The sequence below is a fragment of the Dinoponera quadriceps genome, unplaced genomic scaffold, assembly GCF_001313825.1.
Source record: "Dinoponera quadriceps isolate SergipeBrazil2010 unplaced genomic scaffold, ASM131382v1 scaffold1421, whole genome shotgun sequence".
In the NCBI taxonomy this organism is placed as follows: Eukaryota; Metazoa; Arthropoda; class Insecta; order Hymenoptera; family Formicidae; genus Dinoponera; species Dinoponera quadriceps.
Genome location: NW_014555502.1, coordinates 302,427 through 316,005, shown reverse-complemented (window position 1 = coordinate 316,005; position 13,579 = coordinate 302,427).

Here is a 13,579-nt window from a genome sequence, read left to right as displayed (position 1 = left end):
TGAATTTCTCTCTCTCCACCAAGCGTCATTAGTGCATAATGTGAGCGGCCTTAAAACGCGCGATCGAAACATGAAATAAACGGGAAGGCGAAGAAAGAACGTCTAGACGAGTGTGCACGTCGTTAAACTAACGCTTTCGCTTAACTAAACATTGATGTTTACCGATTTTCAGATGGAGTTCGCGTCACCGTTATATTTGAACAGCGCGCGACCGATGTTGATATTACAAATATAAAATATTTGGCACGCTCACACAATATAAATATGCTCGACGTGAGTATAATTGATTTCAGACGTACACGCGGCTCGGGTGCAAAAAGAATGCTGTACGTGGGCTTGTTTCGTCCGGTGCTTGGGAATTAATAATCGATCTGTCACAAAGCCGAAGCTACGGGTGATTTCCTCTCGACACGACTCCGAATTGATTTCCGCCGAAGTCGAAAGTTCACCGAACGCCGTGTATTTTTTACACCTGCCCAATTTCGATGTCGAAAGTAGCACGACATAAAAAAAGCACACAGACGCCGTCTCGTCGTTACATGCACGAGAGAGTTTTTCATTTGGGAATTTCCGGCGCGATTCCGCAAACTTTTCCATCGTACAGCTGCGGTCTTTTGTGGCCTCCTATGCGTGATCTCTTTCCCTCCACCTCCTCGCCCCCAATAAACAAAGCATCCAATACAGCACACACGACGGATTGTTCAAAAAACTTGAATTTATTTAAGTTTTTAATAAAAAAGCACATATTTTATCTACAAGTCTGATTATTTTATAAAGTATCACTTTCATTAGTTCTACGCGGTATATACTTATATATCGGCGGTAAAAATATCAGACGAGTTATAATGATTCTTAATTTTATTTTTTTTTGCAGGAATACAAAATACTTATTTACAGATAGCTTCGTAAAGTAATAGTGGTAGATTCTGAAAAGGAATGTAGATATATTAGTAATAATACAATAATAGTAAATCTTACTATAGTAATCTAGATTAACTGTGAGCAAGAGCATCTCTTAGATCATCTTCCGAGACATTTTTCTTCATCGATTCGATTGTTCTAAGCTGCTAAATATTATGACGGTAATGTTATTGGGTCATTTCTTGTCAGATTGTACGAGTGTGATTATGTTTGTCATGCAAACGCACGTTGTCTTGTGTATCATTTCTCGTCAACGCCACTACGTTCTCTGTTCGCCTGATTATCCGCACGCGCGCGGGCAAGTTTATACATTAAATTTACGGTATGTGTATGTGTTCGTGTGTTGGTGGGTGTATACGTGTGTGTGGATAAAAGTATCTACATAAGTACACGCATCGCGAGATTTCTCTCATCAACTGTACCTTCAATTTTTCTCATCAACCGAACCAAGTGATCTCCGAGCGGATCTTCGAGCAGAATCCCGTGGTTTGTGTGCATTTACCATACCGTAACGCATAATTTGATTTAACCGCAGCACCGTCGGATCGTTCTCTCATTGTTTATTATTCGAAGTGTGTGGGGGTGTTGTATGCTTTTCGGCGAAAATCTCGGTGACACGACACGAAATGGCCCAATGGATACGAGTCGAGAACTGAAGTAGATCGTTTTTTTCTCTCTTTTTAATAACTACGGGTTTTTACGGCGGATGATGAAGTGCAACATATAAAAATAGCATTATTTTCTTTCATTGCTTTCATTACAGTTTGCTCAACTGTGTGCTATATGAAGTAATCTATTTTATTTGTTCTTTCTCTCTCTCTCTTTCTCTCTCTCTCTCTCTCTCTTTCTTTCTCTCTTTCTCTCTGTCTTTCTCTCGAAATGGATACACACTGGATCTCCGTCAAACGGTGTATGCGAGCGTTTCGACGGAGATCAGTCGGATAACGTCGAGGTGAGATCGTCCCGGGTCAAGCAGGGAATGAAAGTACAGGCCACCGATCGAAGCGATAAAATTATAAATAAATTCCATTTTGGCTGCGTGGCCCGGCCGTTACACCTCGAGGAACGTTTTACATTATATATATTCACACAAACTGATCCTCGCGTCGCTTAATAAGCCTTCCCTGAAAAATCATCGTCGATAGTACTGATTACACAAAGGAATATCGGCTTTTACGATTACGAGATAGAAGAAGACTTGCGCGTGTGTACTCGGGCAGATACGCGGCAAACGAAAGTTCACTTACTCTTGCCGAGGCACATACATGGAAAGTGCGAAAAATCCATCGAGTTCCTACGGTAATCCTCGCGTTAATTCGAATACCTTTTACCTTTAGGGAATACCTTAGCGCACGCGCGCTACTCAACGATCGAAGCGCAAGTGTAAAAGCGATTTTCCTAGCTTCGCGTTGCGGATATGAGATGATCTCGATCAAAGTTCCATCCGCCCTGCGCGTCTTCTCCGAGATCAAACGGAAACCGTCTCGCGGAAGGTTTGTAAAGAATATCTCGCAAAATAGTCTCGCGTCTCTTCGCCGAGGGACTCACGACGATGTGATTAACGCGACGCTGTGATAAACACCGAACTAGTAGGGAGGGGTAAACTACTGCCGTACGCCTTCCCGACGATCGGAACTTAACAATCGCGGAGCCTCAGAACTAACTTTACGACCCATGCAGCATTAATGTCCAAAACACATTCTAAAGACGCCCGAAAGATATTTTTCTTGTTTTAGATATTTCCGGGATATCTCCAAGATATATTCTAAACATTTCTGCCGTGTCGGGACGGCTGCTCGACGAATTGTCGCGGTTATTGTTGCCTGTATCGTCGGAAAGTCGTCCCAGCGGGGTAACGCAATTTGTCACAGCGCCGCGTCTCCGGATTACTTTGATTAGCCCTACGCATCGATACTATACAGAACAGGTGCGCCGATGCGTGCGTTTCACGTGCCCTTTGAGATGATAACGTAGAGAGGAGATAACTCCGGAACGTCGTTCGTGACATTTCCACGTCGCGACGACGCAACGCGCGTCGATCGCGCCGGGGATTATACCGTTTTATCTCGGCCTTGCGCAAAATGAAACGTACGCGTTGTACACGCAGAAGCGAGATACGCGACAACGTAATTTCCGATATATCGACGTATCGCTAATTGTGCCGTCGGATAAGGTAGCGTGAGGAGAGAAAAAAATAGCTCGCTGCAGCATCCGAGATATGGTGAGTCGTGGAGGGGAAGAAAGGAGAGGAGAAGAGAATAGAAGGCAATTGGAAGGAAAGGAAGAGAAAGAGAACAAGATGTAACAGAACGGAAGAGAACGTCGGACTGTGTGAGCTATCATATGGCAGTTATTCGATAAAATAACGTAATAACATCGGCGATGTGCGCATTATTTCTATGGAAAACACGAAAGAAACGGCACTATATTCGCCTAACGATAAGTACATAAATGAGCTATAAATAACATAATAATAATAATATCAATAATAATAATAATAATCATCATCATCATCATCATTGCCATAATAATTGTCTTGCACGAATGTGCGATCACTTATAAACGAAAATGTACATCGTAATAATAATATATTGCAAATAATATATTGCTCAAGCTATGTATAATTGATCGGGATCGATATTGCTAATGAAGATCGCGCCTGACACATTTGTACACATTACATCTCCTGAACACAATTGGAGTAACTAGAGGAGAGAAAAAAGAAACACCGTGAACGCTTTGCGCGGTGCACATTGTACATTTAACGAAAAAAAGCGATAAGCAGTATTTTAATCGCGACGATTAATTAACATCATTAAATCGCGATGATCAATGATTATTTTAGATAATATCATACGGTAATTGAATTCGCTGGCAGGAAACGCGACGTTCGGTAACGGGAGATGGAGGAGGGGGGGGGGGGCAACAAAGGTACTCGAACGCGTCGCTCTTTTCCCTCTGTGCGCGGAAAAATTAAAAAGTTAAAAAATTAATAGCTGCCCCAAGCTGCCCCAGTTCTGTTCAGAAGTGCAACGTGTGCGGCTGTGTCAAAGGGATAATTAATAATAAACAATTAATTAAAGCACTCGTCGAACGTAGCACTCGACGTACGCGAATCACGCTATCACGTAAAAGAAAGAAGAATGTATGTAAAAATCAAATAATACACATAATACAATGCAACATAAAATAAAATCTCTTTGGCTCTTTGCGCGATTGGTGAGAAACAAAAGATTGCGTGGATCGTTCTCTCCTTCTCTCGCGTCTCGATCGATGCGCATTTGTACAGGGCGTATCAGAAATTGCGCACGTTCTCTCGATGAGAACTCGTTCTGCGGAGTCGAGATTGATTTTTCGCTCGGAGAAGGTCGGATTGCACGTCGGATTGCGTATCGCGACGCATTCGCGATTTAAATCGTGCGTGAACGCTAATTCGCCATTCGAAGTTTCGCGTATTGAGTTGCTGAGTAATAATCGAAGTAAGATTCGCTCGAAGTGCTGAGCGGGGGAAAACGGAAAGGGAAAGAAAGAATACAACGAGGAATCCGCCAACTGTTCGTACTCTCGCGAAGCTCTCGATCGCGAAAATAAAAACGTGAAAAAAAAATAAAAATACAAGCATAAAAAAAAGGGAAAAAATCGCCGCTCGACGCGATTCCGCACGCAAATCGTGTATTTACACCGTTGCGGATCGTGCCTTGCTCTTGCTCGTGCGTGAAATCAGATCGATCGGATGAAAATTTCGCCGCGTGTACAACAAATGTGTCCGGATAAGCTGCGGGATGGATGGATGGGTGGATAGACAGACGATATCGGGTCGGATATCGGCCGGCTCTCGCGTGCTGGAAACACGGAAAAATCGAAAGCAACACGGGGGGCCGTAATATCTGTTTTGTACTTACACTCTCTTACGGTAATATCATGCGTGTGGAATAGAAATTATAGATTGCACGGCCACGGGGCCTCGAGGGCCGCCTCGCGAGGCCTTCGCCTACAGTGAAACGAACGAGAAATGTGACGTACGTTTAGAGTTAGTAGCTTACACCGGGATGAAGAAGAATTATTGGCACACTGTCATATCGAAATAGATTGACCACTTTGCGTTGTAATCGAGTTTTCAGACTCTCTCTCTCTCTCTCTCTCTCATATACACAAACGCACATACACACGTACATACATACACGGGTATTGTTGTGAGGAAATTTTTGCAATGCCGCACTGGGAATACGGTAAGCGCCGAGTTTTCGTCGTGGCAACGTTTGTCTTAAATTTACGCTATTTTTTACATTACACGTCGTTAGCGTCGTTTCAATCGAGGATTCAAGCCGGCAGGATCCCGGCAAGTTCCCGTATCTCGACGCTGCACGCACGCTGTGAGAACTCGAGAACGAGGTTCTTACCTTTGTTCGTGATGGGAAACGCGACAATTACTGTGAGATCCTCTTTCTTTCTCTTTTTGCATCCTTCTCTCTCTCTCTCTTCCTCTTTCTCTATCGTGTCCAGCTGCAGCGTCGAAGAGTGAACTCACCGAAACGATTTCGGTTTCAATCTTTGCGTTTAACGTATCGGAAGTACGTTATTGCAAAAAATTTTCGTTCTTTCTTCCTTTCATACCGACGTCTTCTCTCATTCTCTCTCTCTCTCTCTCTTTCATTCACGCGTTTCATTTACACTCTTTCCTTCGACCGCTTGTTTTAACGGAAGATCTTGTGCGAACATTGTGTGATCTCTATTGGCGTCTCTCATGCCTGCTTTTCTGCTTTCCTTTTCCCTTCCTTTTATCTGCTACAGGTACATGCGAGGAATTCGGAATTCAATCTTAATTTAATCGATAGAGCGGTAAATTGCAATCAAGGCTCTGGCGCGATACGAACGAGTAATGGACGTGATATGTTACACGCTCCGAGCGCGTCGGTCGTGTCTGTCGGTCGTGTCTTTTCATCATTTGAACGCACGTCAAATGCTGCAAAATGAAATCCATTCTCACGCTGGACGCGAAATCTCACGATTTGATTCGTGTAAATTCGGCGCCGCGACGGAGAAAAGTCGGGAGTTCGAAACGCGAGCGCGCGCGTGCTCGAGCGTTGTCGAGCAGATTTCTCTCATCTTTCGCGAATTGATAGTCTCTCGTTTTCCTATCTCGAGCCTTCCGCTCAGATTCAGTTCGCGGTATGGCACGTATTTCATTTGTGCGATCATGTAATTCTGAACGGTGAAACTTGGTCGGGCATCGAACGGGCAGGCTCCAAGTTTACTATCGGCCTAAATAATGTTACAACAAACAATTCGATCTGTTCCCTTTTCTCTGCATCCGCTCGTGTAATTCATGTTCCGGAAATTGGGATAAAATTCAGATGGGTCGGCGGAACGGTGTCTCGAGTCGGTTCCACCTTCGAACGATCGTCATTGCGACGACAGTTTCGCTACCGTTGTGCACGGTCGAAGATTCAGAGAATAGAAATCACGATGAAACCGTCGTAACGATAACCAAGGACTAATTAATCGGTAATTAAAGCTATCGGTTAAGGAGCTTTACGGTTTACTCGGCGAACTTGATCCAAAAGAGATCGATTCTTGGGAGCTTGCTCGTCATTTGCGGATATGTGTACAAGCGCGCTTGTAATAAAAGTTCTCGTACTGTCGAGTAGAGTAGAAAAATGCGAGTCATCTTATACGATTATGTTTCCGCATTCGTGACGAAGTTCTATTTCGTAGATCATGTTGATTGCCCTCCCTCCTCGCCATACACATCACACAATAATATTACATTATAATCGTATCGCTCTATAATAGATAGAGCGCTGATATCAGCGTTCATTTATCATGAAGTAATGGATATGTTCGGTATATAAATAATGAGATTTACAGGTGTGTGTGTGTGTGTGTGTGTGTGTGTGTGTGTGTGCGTGCGTGTGTGTGTTAGTTGAAGGTCGACGTCGGATCGCGGTACAAGAATGTTTCTTTTATTTTTTTTTGTACACTATTCAGGGCAATTTGTCGATCTGATTGACTCCTGTGCTTCTTCGCGTTTCGTGCTACGTCACGAGATACGTCACTTACGAAACGCGATTGTTAATTTTTCATTAAGTCAATTGCTATTGGCTCGATCTATTTCTTCGCGAATATATCTGAATCGATCATTTCGTTAAGTGGCACGAAAAATCCAAAATTCGGGAACCCATCTCAACGCGTAAAAGCTCAAAAATGACATCAATATTTAATTTGGGAGGTATCGATTGTTTTCGGAGAAAGTGTTGCGTACGAATTGGTAGGCAGTGCTATAAAATAAACTATGTGTCGCATTCGTGTTACTTATATCACGAAGGGGACATTTTTTGTTCACGATGAAATTAACGGGCGACTTCTTTCGTAGAAGTTTGTTTTCCGTAACTAATGTCCCGTTTGAAACGACCGATTCATTTTCGGAACAATTTTCTCCGTTATTGCCCTACTTTTGCGCGCGAGGAATATCGCCGGGCGAATGAAACGAGAGCGGCGGATGCATCGACGTCGATTACTTGTTCCCAAGTACGCAAGAGAGTGTCGTCCCTAACATATTAACACATTGTTGACCGGTCACGAGTTAACTCATGTCTTCCTGCTCAAACGTTGCTGACCAGCCACGAATAAACTCGTGATCGATGCGAAACAAAACCGCATCGATCACGAGTTGGGTCAGTACGTTCTCTGAAATCATACAGTGTAATTGTTGTTCAGCATACCACAAGCTATGTCTTTCGCTAATAAAACCCGTCAAGTTGTGTCCCCTTTGAAATAAAAAAAAATTTAAATAAATTCTAAGTAAAATTGCCGGTCAACAATGTGTCAAAAAAGTACTAGGAACTTTGGTTTAAAATTGATTTTTAAAGAAAAATGTTATAATAATTATTAAGAAACAATTTTTTTAATAATACCTTATATGCATCCTATTTTACAATTTTTAAAAAATTCGTAAAAATTTATTTTCAAGTAAAAGAAGTGATGATAATTATTGAAAAACATAATTTTTTTTTTCAATAATACCTAAAATGCGTCCTATTTTACAATTTCTGAAAGTTTGACAAACATTGCTTCATCAATAAAAATGTTATGACGATTTTAGTAACGTGCAAGTTTGCCCAAAAACGTGCGGTCCCAGGCGTATGTCTTACAGATTTCTTAGCGGTCCGCAATGTGTTAAAATGCAATCAATTATCTCGAACACGTACTCAATTTGACAGCTAGATCTGATTTCTCTTGAAAAATGATCGCAGCACACGGACATGCACATGACACGCGTACATATACATACACACGCGCACATACATACACGCACACATATACACGCACACACACACACGCACGCACGCACGCACACTCACGTATACACACGGAAGATACGTAACATAGACTTCTCGCGGATGGCTACGTTTTTCCTTTTCTCTTTCCTCCTTTTTTTTAATTCCCCGCTTTCCGCCTCTCTATCCGTAACGGTGGCGGCCGTGAGAAGACCGCGGAAGAAATACAGTTTTTTTTTCATCTTCGTTTCGTTTTTCCTTCATCTTCTTCTCTTTCCTCTTCTTCTTTATCTCTTTGGACAGGGGGCTTTCGCTGAAATCGTCGAAATGAACAACGCGTTCCTCCTATCAATTGAGCGAAAGTGATCATTTCGGAATCACAACGACTCGCACTTTCGAAAATGATCAGCCGCGCGTTCGTCGTCGCGGGAAACTCGAATCGCCGGGCTCTGCGGCCCGATCCCTCGAGCGGGACCGCTCCCGAGGAGAGACGATGTCGTGTGTGTGTATGTGACGCGCGAGGACGACTCGTTCGCAATTGATTCGCGTAGACCGTACTTCATATACGTTCTGAGAAAAAGCTTAACATCGAGAAAAATATGGGGGTATATATTATCTCCTATGTGTCGTTCAGTCGAATTCGAAATAGATTATATTCATGCGTTACGTTACGCAGCTCGCGGTAGCACGCAAAGAGAACGCTCATTCTCTAAAAAGTCACTTTCCCATTCACGAATTGGCCGACTCGGTCCTTTTCAGCGTTTTGCGGCGGTCACACTAATTGTAAGACAGGGGGGGTAAAGTCCGCAGGGTCGGTCGTCAGCTGTCCTGGAATGGCGCGCGCTACCGCCCCGGGGGACTGCCCGGTTCTCGCGGTATCTTGGCCGCCCGATGCCATCCCCGAACGTCGTGCGCGCTTGTCCGTTTAATTTGTGTCTTAATTATTCCAACCCTCTCGCGGAGCGCTCAACGGTACGATCTCTCATAGGGCATAACTTCTGCGAGTCCACTAAGAGGAACAGAATGTGCGTTCTACTTTTGAAACGTCAACAGCGGAAGTTACTCTCGAAATCTTAACTTGCAAAATCCCGACGTTGAAGGATCTCGACAGCATCGAACGGGCAACAAGTCGGAACTGAATGGACTCGTTAATCGGCAAGGAATGCGTGTGTCTATCAAACATAGAAAAGGGATGAGTTAAAGTGGCGGCGTATGAGATGAATGGAATTTCTTGCGATCTCACGGGGGGAGTAGCGCGCTTATTCCACTCCGACGGGATTATTTACAGGCTTTCCTCTTTGTTTCGCGGAGTAGTTCTCGATCGCCCTTCCTTCCTCTCGAGCTCTCGTGCGCAGCTCTCTTCTCGGCGAGGACGAGTTAAAAAGCGACCGAGTCGGCGGATAAACTTTGCGTAATAGTAGTAATAGGCCATAATTCCTAAGTCGTAAAGTATGAAAAGTATCAACAAATTTGAAAAATCCTCGTCCACCCCGTTAGGCAATTATCATCTTTCGTTAACGCGAACGGCTCGCTCGTTCGCTAAGGACTGTCTCTTACATTGCCTAGGAATTTGACTTTACAACAATCGCGATCGCCCGCGCTTACTCCCATTTAATAGATCCCCTTTCTTGACTAAAGGCGAAGAAATCGATATATAATTCAATTAATAATTGACAGATATAACCAATTAATACGTATAGGATGGTCCTACGGCAAGAAGGCGTAAACTCCTAAGATTCAAACGACATAAACTTTTCTAATTTTAACATCGCCACGGACCATCCAGTACATTGATTGTAGTTACTTCTCGCGGTATACCTCTTTAATCTATGCTTCCCTTCCCTCTTTGTTTTCATATAATAGAAATCGTGTGTGTCTGTATGTATAACTTCTCCTGCCGAATGCGTGTTCGCGATTAGTAAATTTCTCCCTCTCTCTCTCTCTCTTTGTTTCTCACGATGTACTCTTTTACTCGTTCCTCGTTTCTTTCCTTTCTTTCTCTCTTTTCCCTACGCGCATTCGGCATTCGAGAGTACCACTTGCAAGCACGATACTTATATATGTATATGCGTTATTCACCGTTCGCGCGCGCGCACATGCCGCCGTGCGCGCGCCCCCAAGTGAAGATTTCGAAATCTTAAATAGTTAACAGTAACATCGGCGTGAACATTGTACAGAATGATCGAATGATGCACGAGAGGCCGAGATCTCGGACGAAGCTGCGCTCGCGAATACCCGTTTCACATCGACAAGGCGTCGGCGAAATCGCGGTTACCTGTCATCCACACAACGGTAAGAAAAAGTGTTCCGCTATCGTACATGAAGGAAGTCTCGGTGTTCGTTAGCCGAGCAATCGCATTTTCTCCCTTCGAGAGAATTTATATCTTTGATAAACTAAAGGGAAAAGAAAATTCGTCTATATCACGCTAAGACGCTCGTTAAGGCAAAGAACGACATGATTTGGCAAACTGGGAAATTTGATTTCGACTGACAATTTAATTCGGAAGCGCGAGTTTCTAAGATCCCATTCGCGTGGATGACAATCGTGTCAGGCACACTCTCAGGTGCGTTATTTCTTACAAGTCAGCGCCTTGTTTCTCACATCGTCAACGCTCGTTCGTTCTGGAGGGAAAAGTTCGCGATCGCCGGGCTCGGACGCGAGCCGCATAATTTGTCGTCGAATTTGCGAAATCTTACAGCGAAAGGGAGAGAGAGAAAAATGCGGCTCGCGTCCTTCCGGGCAAACGACTCCGTCTTTCCGGGGCGAGGCAGCCGTCGCGAGACGCCGGCCTCTCGTCGAGTGAAGTATGCACAGTAGTGTGGTTCACAGTTACAAAACTAACTAAATCTTACGAGATACGGTGAGCAATAATTCCAGATATGTACAGAAGTTATGTTACAGATATAAAGATATCCCTCCCCCCGGCGATGCGAATGTACACGGTGTGTGTCGGTGCGTGTTCCTGCGTACTTGTGTGTATGGGTGTGTGTGTATGTGTGCACTCGCAGCCGGGGGCTTCTAGCTTCTCAACGTGCGACGATCAGTATCGTTTTACCCGATAATTTCCCCGTCAACGATAACGCAAATCGTCAAGAGTTTCTCTTTCGCGGATCATTTATCCCGACGACGCAGAATAGACGCGGCCCAGTCTGTAATGTGCAGCCTTCGTTTTGAAATTGTCTTAATAATTGATAGGCTACCCTGTTTCGTTATCATTATGAATGGTATCCATTATTCTCCGCTACGCATCACTGCGCACTTCCAGGATACGCTTCTCTCTCGGTCGCACATACGCAAATGGAGGAGGATCGGTCGCACCGCGAATCGCTCCCGATGAAGTACAGACGAGGAGATTTCGCAGAAGAAAAAAATATAGATACACCTCATGTTTCATCAATTCTCCAGAACGAAGCGATTTCAATTTAGAATCGTCTGACACGATTTTTTCAGATTAGTGTTAAATGTGTTTTAATGTTTTTCAGTTCGTTCGTTTGTTGTGTGTGTGTGATGATAATTTGACGTTTATCAAATCATATTCATTACGGCTTCGTTATCGCTTTTCTAGCAAAATTCTGGATTGGTCGAATTCTCTTCCTGTAATAATAATCTTTCGCAAAACTTTTATCTCTTGACATGACATGTTGTCACAGTTGCTAAAACATGATTGGCATATTGCAGTCGCACACACGCGGCAGCAAATTAGAAAAATATTAAAAGACAGACAAGCTTTTAAGAATTCTTTAGATGGATACCACATTTACCTCCGTGCGCTCCTCGGGAACGAGCCACGGGCGCGTCAAAGCGAAAAAGACAGATATGAGAAAAACAAGAACAATAACTTAACCGCATTACAAGTGAGATTGCGCGAGCGGATTTAGTCGCGCGTCTTTTGCCCTTTCTTATTCTCTGATTTCTCTGTCGGAGGGGAGCAGAGGAGGAAAATGCGCGACGAAATCGCGAACACGTCGAAAGAACGTCGCGCCGTTCCTTGTATCATTACGTTTTACACGTACGTATATAATAATCATTTATCGTTATTTACAGGAAGCCGTTCCTATCCCACGAACGAGCTTATTTCAATAGAATTCGCTTTTCTTAGTGCCGTCCAAACTATATATAGGCCCTATGCTCATATTGACAACAGGTGTATAATATATATTTATATATATATATATATTTATATATTTAATATATATATATATATACCTAATGATTTTTCGCTATCTATTTTACAAATGCAAACAACCGCAAAACACACGGTCGAATCCCCCCTCCCCTTTTCACGCGGAACTCTGCGTTACTAACCTGTCCGTCGCACGTGGAACTTGAGGCCGGAGGAGAAGTCGCGAGGTCGCAACGCGCTGCGCGCGATTTTTAATCGCGCGTGCGACGCGTCTGCGACCGCTGCTATCGTCTTTATCCCTTTAGTTCGCAGATGCCGCACGAACAGATCTCTTACAAGCTAATCTTCCTTGCCTATATCTCTTTCCCTACAAATACAAAAAGGCAGCGCACGCACGCGCGCGCACGCGAGCGACACAGTAAAGGTCGTAGTGGCAGCCGAGACGGTTCTTCATTACGATGTGCGTAGGTTTTGCGTCTGACATTCGTCGGCGCGTTTGTGAACGTTGCGTTTGATGGTATTACGGCCGCATAATGTGAACACGCTGAAAGATCTATTTCTTAGACGTTGTTACGTCACAGCGGAGCTACGCTAATGAGCAGAAATGGCGACGAGGATTCGTAGGCATGACGACGAGAGTTTCTCTCTCTCTCTCTCTTTGTCTCTGTCTCGTGTGAAAGCTCCCATGAGAAGATATAAAATTACGTCTGAAACTGCCTTATCTCTTTTCCGCCTTTGTCTTTGTTTCTTTATGTGTTGCCTATGTATTTATTAAATGTGGATTTTCTAAGATGTATTTATTTTGTCTGTTTCTCCGAAAGAAAGAAAGACACTCGAATTTGTCACACACGCATCGCGTTCCAATTGACATGAAAATCGTCAGGTGACGATCGACTTGCGAGAAGGAAATAATAAATGAAACAGGCTTTCTCCGCGCCGCCCTATCGCCGCCGTGTCTCCGCTGATGAGGGAAGAAGTGTCGGACAGAACTGTCACGCTGTAAATGTCAGGCGCAAAGCCAGCTTTAGCCCGCGTCTCTTACGGATTACCAAGAAAGCGGCATCTACCATGAGACACCCTTTTCGAGGCTTCAGCCCCGGAAAGACTTCAGTTCTCTCCCTCTACCTCTCTCGCGCGCGAATAATCACCGCCTTCTCGATTTAATGCCGACGTTCCTGGTACGTTCGACCACCACCGCGACAGCAACAATTCGCGACATGATTCGTACGACGATCTTCGCCCCCCCCCCCCCCCCCC